Below are 10643 nucleotides of genomic sequence, written 5' to 3'. Positions count from 1 at the left end.
GCGTTTAGGCTTAGAGTTAGGAAAGTTTTTGGGGAGTAGATTGGAGAGTAGAACTAAAAGTGTGAATTTGTAGTTGGATCTTTGAATGTGAATGTATTTGCAATTGGCCATAACCTAGAAGGCCTTATGCATGGGCATGTATGTTGAATATTTAAAGAATTAAATAAAGTATTTCTCATCCTTTGGTTGTTGTCCCTTGTGTTTTCTTCCATTTTGTTATCTCTTGCAGGGTGGTTTGGATAGCTAGGTGAGCCTTTGGCCCTAATTATTCACCCTTTTCCTGTGTTAGTTGGTATCAGAGCTTGAGGTTCATCCTTGTGGAGATTGGATCATGTAGAACCCTGATTTGGATTTGGTCGTAGGGTTGTAGATCTATGGATTTGACCTATAACTTGCAAAGGGTTATGATCTTTTAGTAACCTGATTTGTAAAGATGGTTTGTGGTAGAAGAAATGTCAATGATGCTATATTGGATCAGTTGAGACAAATTGCAGATAGATTAGATGCTGTGGAGACAACTCAGAGGAGAGGAGCACATCTTGATGATGTAAGTGATGATGAAGCAGTAGCACTGAACCATAATCCAAAACCTGAAGAAGATCAAGATGAGGAAAGATTGTTAAGAGTGTCATCTAGGGAAAATTCAAAGCCTACTATAGAAGTTGTTCCTTATGATGGAAAATTGGATACCAATGTTGTGTTGGATTGGATCTCTGATATGGGGAAATTCTTTGAGTATGAAAACACTTCTGATAATAGAAAGGTGAAGATTGTAGTCACTAGGTTGAAAGGTCATGCATCACTATGGTGGGAGTACTTGCAAACTGATAGACAAAGGAGAGGAAAGGAGAAGATTAGAACCTGCCCAAAGATGGTGAACAAGGTAAAGAACAAATTCCTTCCTGCTGATTACCAAGTTAGCTTGTTGAGAAAGATGAAAAATTTGAAACAAAAGGACGTGACTATGAAAGAGTATACTGAGGAATTCTATAAATTGGACATCAGATCTAGACATGTGGATGATGATGTTGAAAAAATTGCAAGGTACATTAATGGATTGAGATCTAGAATACAAGATGAAATAGGTTTTTTGAAGTTGGAAAGTGTAGAAGAAGCATATCAATATGCCTTGAAAGCTACGGAGATCTTGACAAAGAAGCATGAACAAAGACAAAGAGGTAGAGGTGGTAGATTCTAGAGAGGAAGAGGTAGATCTTATGGAGAAAGTGGCAGATCTGATAGTTCTATGTAGGATAAAGGAAAATTTGAATGGAAGAATGATGACAAAGGAAAGAGCAAATGGAAAAGTGATAATTCTTATCAAAGATGCACTAATTCTTACCAAGGAAGAGGTAATTCCCATTCTAGAGGTAGATTTCATGGTACTTGTTTTAGATGTGGTAAAGAGGGACATAGTGTTGGAAAATGAAGATGGGGTAACTGAGAGGGGAGGGGTGAATCAGTTACCACAAAAACAAATTCAACAGTCCCAAAGATGCCTTAAACTTAGTTGCTGCTGCTACTTGGTAAACACATAAATTGCTGCTTAAAATTGGATAGATGTTTAGTTAATTTATTAAGCATTTACTGAAATAAGCAACCATGCAAAAGAAAGCAATCATGAACACAGTAGACACCAGATTTACGTGGAAACCCAATATGGGAAAAACCACCAGCAACTAGTCACCAATTTTCACTCTTCTGAAGTGAACCCTGTTAGGAGCCAACCCTGTTAAAGGTTACAAAACACACTGTTAGGTGTGACCCTGTTAGAGGATTTAATCACCCTATTAGGAGTGGCCTTGTAAGAGGTCTTTAGAACAATTCAACTGAATTGCCACCCTGTTAAAGGATTTATGGAATGGCTGTTAAACCAACTCTGTTAGGAGATTTTGGAATCACTGTTACAATGGTTAGAAAGCAACAATGAATGATCTGAAAATACATGCAACTTATCTTGCTGAATACAGATCTCAGTTTAGCTCCACAAGGTCCTTACTGATTAAGTATATCTTTGCAGCTCCAAGATTTCCCTCTGCTCAACTCTGCTTAGGCACACGCAAGTCTCTTCCTTGCACTTCCTTATACTATCCGTATCTACTCTCAATTCCACACTTTTCCGCATCTTAAGCACCTCTTTATATACTATACATAATACCAGGTCGGCCCAACCAACTTGACAAAACATTTTCCAAAGTCGGCTTGAACTAATAATCAAAACAAAATTCTTCACTGGCTGACGCTGCTAGAAAAAAAAACTGCTTCCTGTGTTAACCGGCAGAACTCGATAAAAACCACAATTATCGGGGAATTCGGTAAACCTGCCACTTCCTTTGGAAACCGACTAGACTCGATAAAAGCTGTCTTCGACTACCGAGTGAGCTCGGTGAAAACTAAGCTTTCCTTAGCTTACCGTACGAACTCGGTTAACACTAACTGTCTGCTACAAAATCCTTTGATACCCGAGTGATCTCGGTAAGAACTAAACTTTCCTTAGCTTACCGTGCAAACTCGGTTAACACTAACTCACCGTGTGACATACAGGAATGCTCGGTATGCACTGCAAAAGGCTTTACTGACCGACTGAGCTCGGTAGACTCTGTAAACTGTTTTCCTGACCGACAGAACTTGGTAGACTCTATCTGGTAACTGATATGGCATTTGTGTAACATCAAGGATAATACACAATTACTTAATTGTATCCAACAATCTCCCTCTTTAGCATTGATGGCAACACAACATGTCATAGCAGAACTGAAATTTGAAAGCAAGTCTACAGCAACACAACACAATTAACAATTCTCCCTCTAAGATAGAGAACTCTCCCTCTTACAGTAATCTCCCTCTGTGAAGGAATTCATAATCAAATTTCGAAAAGATATGACAGTAAAACTCTCCCTCTTTGAAAACACATGCCAAAGACAATCCAATTTCAATGAATTTCATTGTACCTTTAGTACTGATTCATATGATATATTTCCTTGATTTGCTGCATCAACTGATGATTGTTCAATTTTGTAAGAGCTGATGCATCACTAAAACTTATTTTTAGTGAACTTCAGATAGGGGAATGACCCCTAATTTACCTCTGAGATACAAAAATGCATCCTTAGGTAAAGGCTTTGTGAATATGTCAGCAATCTATTCCTTTGTATGGACATATTCCAATCTGATTTCCTTGTCCTGCACCAATTCTCTGACAAAGTGATACTTGATTGCAATGTGCTTAGTCTTAGAATGCATTACTAGATTCTTAGATATGTTGATTGCACTTGTATTATCACAAAACATGACAACTGGTTCCTTGATTTCCATCTTCATGCCTTGTAGCAATTGCTTGAACCAAACAATATTAGAACAGTTTACTGCTGCAGCAACATACTTTGCCTCTGTTGTTGATTGAGCTGTACAACTTTGCTTTTTGCTTGTCCAAGAAACCAATCTCTTTCCAAGAAAGAATGCACCTCCACTTGTGCTTTTTCTATCGTCAAGGTTTCCTGCCCAATCAGCATCAGTAAACACTTTTAAGTCTAGGTTTCCTCCAAATTTATACCATAATCCATAATCTTCAGTTCCTTTCAGATATCTCATTATCCTCTTGATTGCCATCATGTGATTTTCTCTTGGTTTGGCTGAAAATCTTGCCACAATTCCAACTGCAAGAGCAATATCTAGCCTAGTATGAACTACGTATTGCAACTTTCCAATCATAGATCTGTATAATGTCTGATCTATTTTCTTTGAATCATCTTCTTTGGTAATTTTTAGTCCAGTACACATGGGAGTTCCAACTGGTTTACAGTCTTCCATACCAAACTTTTTCAATATCTCTTTGATGTATTTTTCTTGAGTGATGTAGATGCCATTCTTGTTCTGCTGAATTTGAAGTCCAACAAAGAATTTGATTTCACTGAACATTGACATTTCAAATTCCTTGCTCATTTGTTCTAAAAATTCTTAGCAAAGATCATCATTCCCTGTGAAAACAGTATCATCTACAAATATTTCTGCCAGGACAATCTTATTTTCTGGTCCTTCCTTGATATACAAACTACTGTTATCATTATTTCTTTGAAATCCAATTTGAATAAGATGGCTATGCAATCTTTCATACCATGCTCTAGGGGCTTGTTTCAGACCATACAATGCCTTGTGCAATTTGCATACCATGTTCTTTTTATCTGGATCTATAAAACCTTCAGGTTGTTCAATGTAGACCTCTTCATCCAGTATACCATTTAGAAATGCTGACTTGACATCCATCTGATAAACTTTAAATCCTTTGTAAGCAGCATATGCTAATAAGGTTCTAACACCTTCCAATCTAGCAACGGGAGCAAAAGTTTCTCCATAATCTATGCCTTCCTCTTGAGAATATCCTTTGCACACTAATCTAGATTTGTTTCTTGATACTTTACCATTTTCATCCAACTTATTTCTGAAAACCCACTTTGTACCGATTACATTTTTGTCTTTAGGCCTGGGTACAAGAGCCCATGTTTTGTTTTTCTCTATCTGCTCTATTTCTTCATTCATTGCTTCAATCCAATTATCATTTACTAATGCATCTTTGACAGTTCTAGGTTCAAAATCAGCAAGTAAACAAGTACCTTTCAACTTACTTCTTGTGATGGTTCCTTCAGATTTATTTCCAATGATCTGATCTGCTGAATGATGTCTCCTGACATATTTGGCTAGAACAGGTTCTTTTCCTTTTGGATGAATCTTGTCGTTATCTTCTTGCATTTCTCCTTCATGCTCGGTTTGGTCTGGCTCGGTATCAACTAGCTCGGTATGCACATGCTCGGTTACCTCTGGCTCGGTAATCTCTAACTTGATATTTTTTGACTCGGTAGACGTTGGCTCGGTAGATGTTTCCTGCAACTCGGTTAGTGATGACTCGGTAGAAGAAGGTTTTTGATTCTCAGATGCAGTTGATATTATATCCGGATCACTGAAGACGAATCTTTTGTAATCTTCTGGTTCTTTTCTGCTTTCTTCTTCAGTCTTTTCTGCAAACTCATCAACTTTCACATGTATACTTTCTATGACTTTGTGAGTAGATAAGTTCAAGCATCTATATGCTTTACTCTTGCATGAGTATCCAAGAAATATACCTTCATCACCTTTTACATCAAATTTACCTTTTCTAGATTCTTTCAAGATATAACATTTGCTTCCAAATACTTTCAGATAACTTACATTGGGTTTATAGCCATACCATATTTCATAGGGAGTTTTGAATGAGTCATTTTTTAACTGTACTCGGTTTAAGGTATGAACTGCTGTATTGATAGCCTCCTTCCAGTATTTGATAGCAACATTCTTTTCTATCATCAAGGTTCTTGCACAATCCATGATGGATCTGTTCCTTCTTTCAGCTATGCCATTTTGTTCAGGAGTACTTGGTGCTGAAACCTGTCTTTTGATTCCTCTTTCAATACAAAAGTTATTGAATTCATGTGAAATAAATTCACCACCTCTGTCTGACCTTAGGCATTTCAATCTTTTCCCTGTTTCTTTTTCTACTCTTGCCAAATACCATTTGAACTTTTCAAATGCTTCTGATTTGTTCCTTAGGTACATGACGGTCATCATTCTTGAATAATCATCAACAAAAAGAATAAAATATTTTTCACCAGTATAGCTTTCATTTTCAATAGGTCCACATAAGTCAGTATGCACAATTTCTAATAAATCTTCAGACTGATAATTTTTGCTTTTGAAACTAGACTTACCCATCTTTCCAATTTGACAATTCTTGCATAAACCGACCTCTGGTTTCTTTATATCAGGAATGCCTCTCACTTTCTTGAATTTTCTTATCTTTACCAAATTGTCAAAATTCACATGACATAACCTTTTATGCCATAACCAACTCTCTTCTATTTGAGCAATAAAACATGAATGTTCATCAAGTTCAAGATAGAACAAGTTACCTTTAGTTTGAGTACCAGATCCAATCAGCTTTCCTTTACCGTTCAGCAGTCTTGCTTTGCCTTGGATGAATTCTACTTTGAGTCCATTGTTGAGTAACTGTGCCACACTCAACAAATTGTGCTTTAGGCCTTCTACCCAATAAGCATTATCACATACAAGTTCCTGGGTTAGAGTGATTCTTCCTTTTCCTTTGATGCAACAAGGTTCATTGTTTCCAAATCTTACAATGCCACCATCATACTCTTCAAATTGATCAAACTTTGTTTTATCTCCAGTCATATGATGTGAGCAGCCACTATCAATGATCCATGTATCATTCTTACTTATGTGAGAGATGAGTGCCATTTCTTCATTGTCAGATTCATCTTTTACAGCAATGTAAACAATCTCATCCTCTTCTTCATCATTAGAATCATTAGAATCTTTAGCCATAAAACATGATTTTTTACTTTTATCCTTAAATGATTTGAGATCTTTCTTACTGTTCCATTTATTATCTTTCTTTTCATCTTTATCTTTCTTGTTTGGACACCTTACAGCAATATGAAAAGCAGATTAGGGGTACTTTACCTCTGTATTTACCTCTTCCTCTTGAATATTTCCTTGCAAGTAGAGCTTCAATTACTTCAAGGTCGTTGTCAGAGCTCTGATCTGATTGATCTTCACTCTCTAACTGAGATTCCTTCTTCTTCTTGCCTTTGTCCTTGAGTGAAAACTTGGCTTCAAATGCAGACTCAATGTTCTTTGTAGTTGGAACATAATTATCAAAATTATCTAGTTCAAATGCTGTCAATCTTCCAACTATGGCCTCTAGGTTTATCTTGTGATTGGCCTCACACCTTCTTTCTTGAATGGCTGACACCCTGATGGCATAAACTGGAAGTAGAGTTCTAAGAACTTTACTTATGACTGTCTCTTCACTGATACTTCCTCCAGAAGCTTTGATAGCACTGACACATGCTTTAATTCTTTCAACATATTTGGCAATGTTTTCATCTTCTTTCATTTTCATCTGATCGAACTGTCCTCTCAGACTTTTAGCTTTGGCTCTTCTGACATTGTCATCTCCACCATAGATCTCTTTCAGTCTTTCCCACATTTCATAGGCAGTAGTGCAGTCCTTGACATCATCAAACTCTTCATAACTCAAGGCAGATGCAATATCAATCATCATAATGTTATGAGTCTTCTTTATAGCAATGTCATTGACTGATAATGTCCCTGATGGTTCTACATATTTCTCATCAAGATATTTTAGACCAGTGTCACCAATGGAAGCTAGATGAAGTCTCATTAATCCCTGCCATGCTGAGAAGTTGTTTCGGTTAAGCCTTGGGATTTCCCTCTTGTAAGACATCTTGATCTTTGGCTTAGATCTTTGAAATCTCCTCCTGCAAGCACCAAAAGCTCTGATACCAATTGTTGGAAAATGAAGATGGGGTAACTGAGAGGGGAGGGGTGAATCAGTTACCACAAAAACAAATTCAACAGTCCCAAAGATGCCTTAAACTTAGTTGCTGCTGCTACTTGGTAAACACATAAATTGCTTCTTAAAACTGGATAGATGTTTAGTTAATTTATTAAGCATTTACTGAAATAAGAAACCATGCAAAAGAAAGCAATCATGAACACAGTAGACACCAGATTTATGTGGAAACCCAATATGGGAAAAACTACCAGCAACTAGTCACCAATTTTCACTCTTCTGAAGTGAGCCCTATTAGGAGCCAACCCTGTTAAAGGTTACAAAACACACTGTTAGGTGTGACCCTGTTAGAGGATTTAATCACCCTGTTAGGAGTGGCCTTGTAAGAGGTCTTTAGAACAATTCAACTGAATTGCCACCCTGTTAAAGGATTTATGGAATGGCTGTTAAACCAACTCTGTTAGGAGATTTTGGAATCACTGTTACAATGGTTAGAAAGCAACAATGAATGATCTGAAAATACATGCAACTTATCTTGCTGAATACAGATCTCAGTTTAGCTCCACAAGGTCCTTACTGATTAAGTATATCTTTGCAGCTCCAAGATTTCCCTCTGCTCAACTCTGCTTAGGCACACGCAAGTCTCTTCCTTGCACTTCCTTATACTATTCGTATCTACTCTCAATTCCACACATTTCCGCATCTTAAGCACCTCTTTATATACTATACATAATACCAGGTCGGCCCAACCAACTTGACAAAACATTTTCCAAAGTTAGCTTGAACTAATAATCAAAACAAAATTCTTCACTGGCCGACACTGCTAGAAAAAAAAACTGCTTCCTGTGTTAACCGACAGAACTCGATAAAAACTACAATTACCGGGGAATTCGGTAAACCTGCCACTTCTTTTGGAAACTGACTAGACTCGGTAAAAGCTGTCTTCGACTATCGAGTGAGCTCGGTGAAAACTAAGCTTTCCTTAGCTTACCGTGCGAACTCGGTTAACACTAACTGTCCGCTACAAAATCCTTTGATACCCGAGTGATCTCGGTAACAACTAAACTTTCCTTAGCTTACCGTGCAAACTCGGTTAACACTAACTCACCGTGTGACATACAGGAATGCTCGGTATACACTACAAAAGGCTTTACTGACCGACTGAGCTCGGTAGACTCTGTAAACTATTTTCCTGACCGACAGAACTCGGTAGACTCTGTCTGATAACTGATATGGCATTTGTGTAACATCAAGGACAATACACAATTACTTAATTGTATCCAACACATAGATCTTTTGAATGTAGATCCTCTGAAAGTAGGCAATGTAACAAAAATGTTGTGATTCAAGAAGATGATGAGGGTTCACCAAGTGGACCTAAGGCTAGAGAAAATTTGATGGTGAGAAGAACCTTATGTAATAAGGGAAGTGATGAAGAACATGTTTTAAGGAGAAGTCTTTTCAAGACAAGATGTAAGATGGATGGAAAATGTTGCAAAGTGATTATTGATAGTTGAAGTTTTAAAAATTTGGCATCAGAAGAGTTGGTTACCAAGTTGCAGTTGCAAAGGCTGAAACATCCCAAACCTTATCATGTTTCATGGATCAAGGATGAGCATAAGATATTGGTAAGTGAGTAATGCCTTGTGAAGTTCAAAATTGGACATTACTTTGTGTGATATTATGCCCATGGATTGTTGTCATATTTTTTTGTGTAGACCTAGGAAATATGATAGATATGATGTACATGATGGAAGATTGAATCAATATACTCTTTGGGTAAGTGGGAAGAAACAAACATTGCTACCTTTGATTGAAAGTCTAGATGAGGTTAATTGTACTGCTATAAAAGTTTGCATGGATAATGGGAAACAATTTGAAAAGGAAATGAAAAGGAATCAAGTCTATTTTTCTATAGTTCCTAGAGGAAAAAGTGTTGGTAGTAATGGCTGAGTAGCAAAAGCTAGTAAGGACCAAGTGACAACAGACAGTGACAGTCGAGTACCAGTATTACAGAATTGTTGAATGAGTATAAAGACATTATTGCTGATGATATTCTTGATGGTTTACCTCTCGTAAGAGGCATAAGTCATTGTATCAATCCGATTCCTAGGGCTAGTTTTCCAAAAAAAGCACCATATAAATTGACACCTGTAGAGAATGAAGAACTTAACAGACAAGTGCATGAGTTGTTGCAAAACGGTTTGATCAGAGAAAGCTTTAGTCCATGTGTTGTACCTATTATATTAGCACCTAAAAAGAATGGAGAATGCAAAATGTGTACTGATTCTAGTGTCATTGACAAGATAATAGTGAAATATAGGTTTCCTATGTCGAGGATGGATGACATAATGGATTGTTTGAATGGAGCAAATTATTTTACCAAGATCAATTTGAAGAGTGGATATCATCAAATTAGAATCAAAGAAGGTGATGAATGGAAGACTACTTTCAAGAAAAAAGATGGTTTGTATGAATGGTTGGTTATGTCTTTTGGTTTGACTAATGCACCTAGTACCTTTATGAGGTTGATGAATGATGTTCTGAAAAGATTTTTGGATAAGTTTGTGATTGTTTATTTGGGTGACATTTTGATATTCAGTAAGACTAATGAAGAACATCTTGAGCATATTATACAAGTATTGTAGAGGTTGAAAGAGGAAAAGTTGCTAATTAATCTAAAAAAGTGTTCTTTTATGCAAGAGGAGATTGTGTATTTGGGATTTGTGATTTCAGATGATGGATTAAAGATGGACCCTAAGAAGGTTAAAGAAATTTTGGAATGGCATACACCTGAGAAAGTGGGTGAGGTAAGATCATTTCATGGTTTGGCTAGTTTTTACAGAAAGTTTATAAAGAATTTTAGTATTGTTTGTAATGCTATGACTGAGACAATGTGGGAGATAAAAAGGAATTCAAGTGGACACATGGAGCTGATAAGAGTTTTGAGACTTTGAAACAAAAGGTTGTTGAATTACCTATATTGGCTTTGCTCGATTTCAACAAAGTATTTCAAGTTGAATGTGATGCAAGTGGTAATCCAATAGGAGCTGTTTTAAGTCAAGAAGGTAAGTCTATGCTTTCCTTAGTGAAAATTTGAATGATGCTAAAAGAAAATATTATGTGTATGATCAAGAATTTTATGCTATTGTCCAAGCATTGAAGAAGTGGAGACATTATTTGATTCCTAAGGAGTTTGTGGTGTATACTAATCATAAATCTTTGCAATACTTGGGAAGTCAACATAAATTGAATCAGAGACATATGAAGTGGGTTG

The sequence above is a fragment of the Cupressus sempervirens genome, chromosome 2, assembly GCF_028749045.1.
Source record: "Cupressus sempervirens isolate cs-2001-9-10 chromosome 2, ASM2874904v1, whole genome shotgun sequence".
Lineage (NCBI taxonomy): Eukaryota > Viridiplantae > Streptophyta > Pinopsida > Cupressales > Cupressaceae > Cupressus > Cupressus sempervirens.
The sequence above is the reverse complement of the archived record's forward strand: the minus strand, read 5'-3'. Positions refer to the sequence as shown.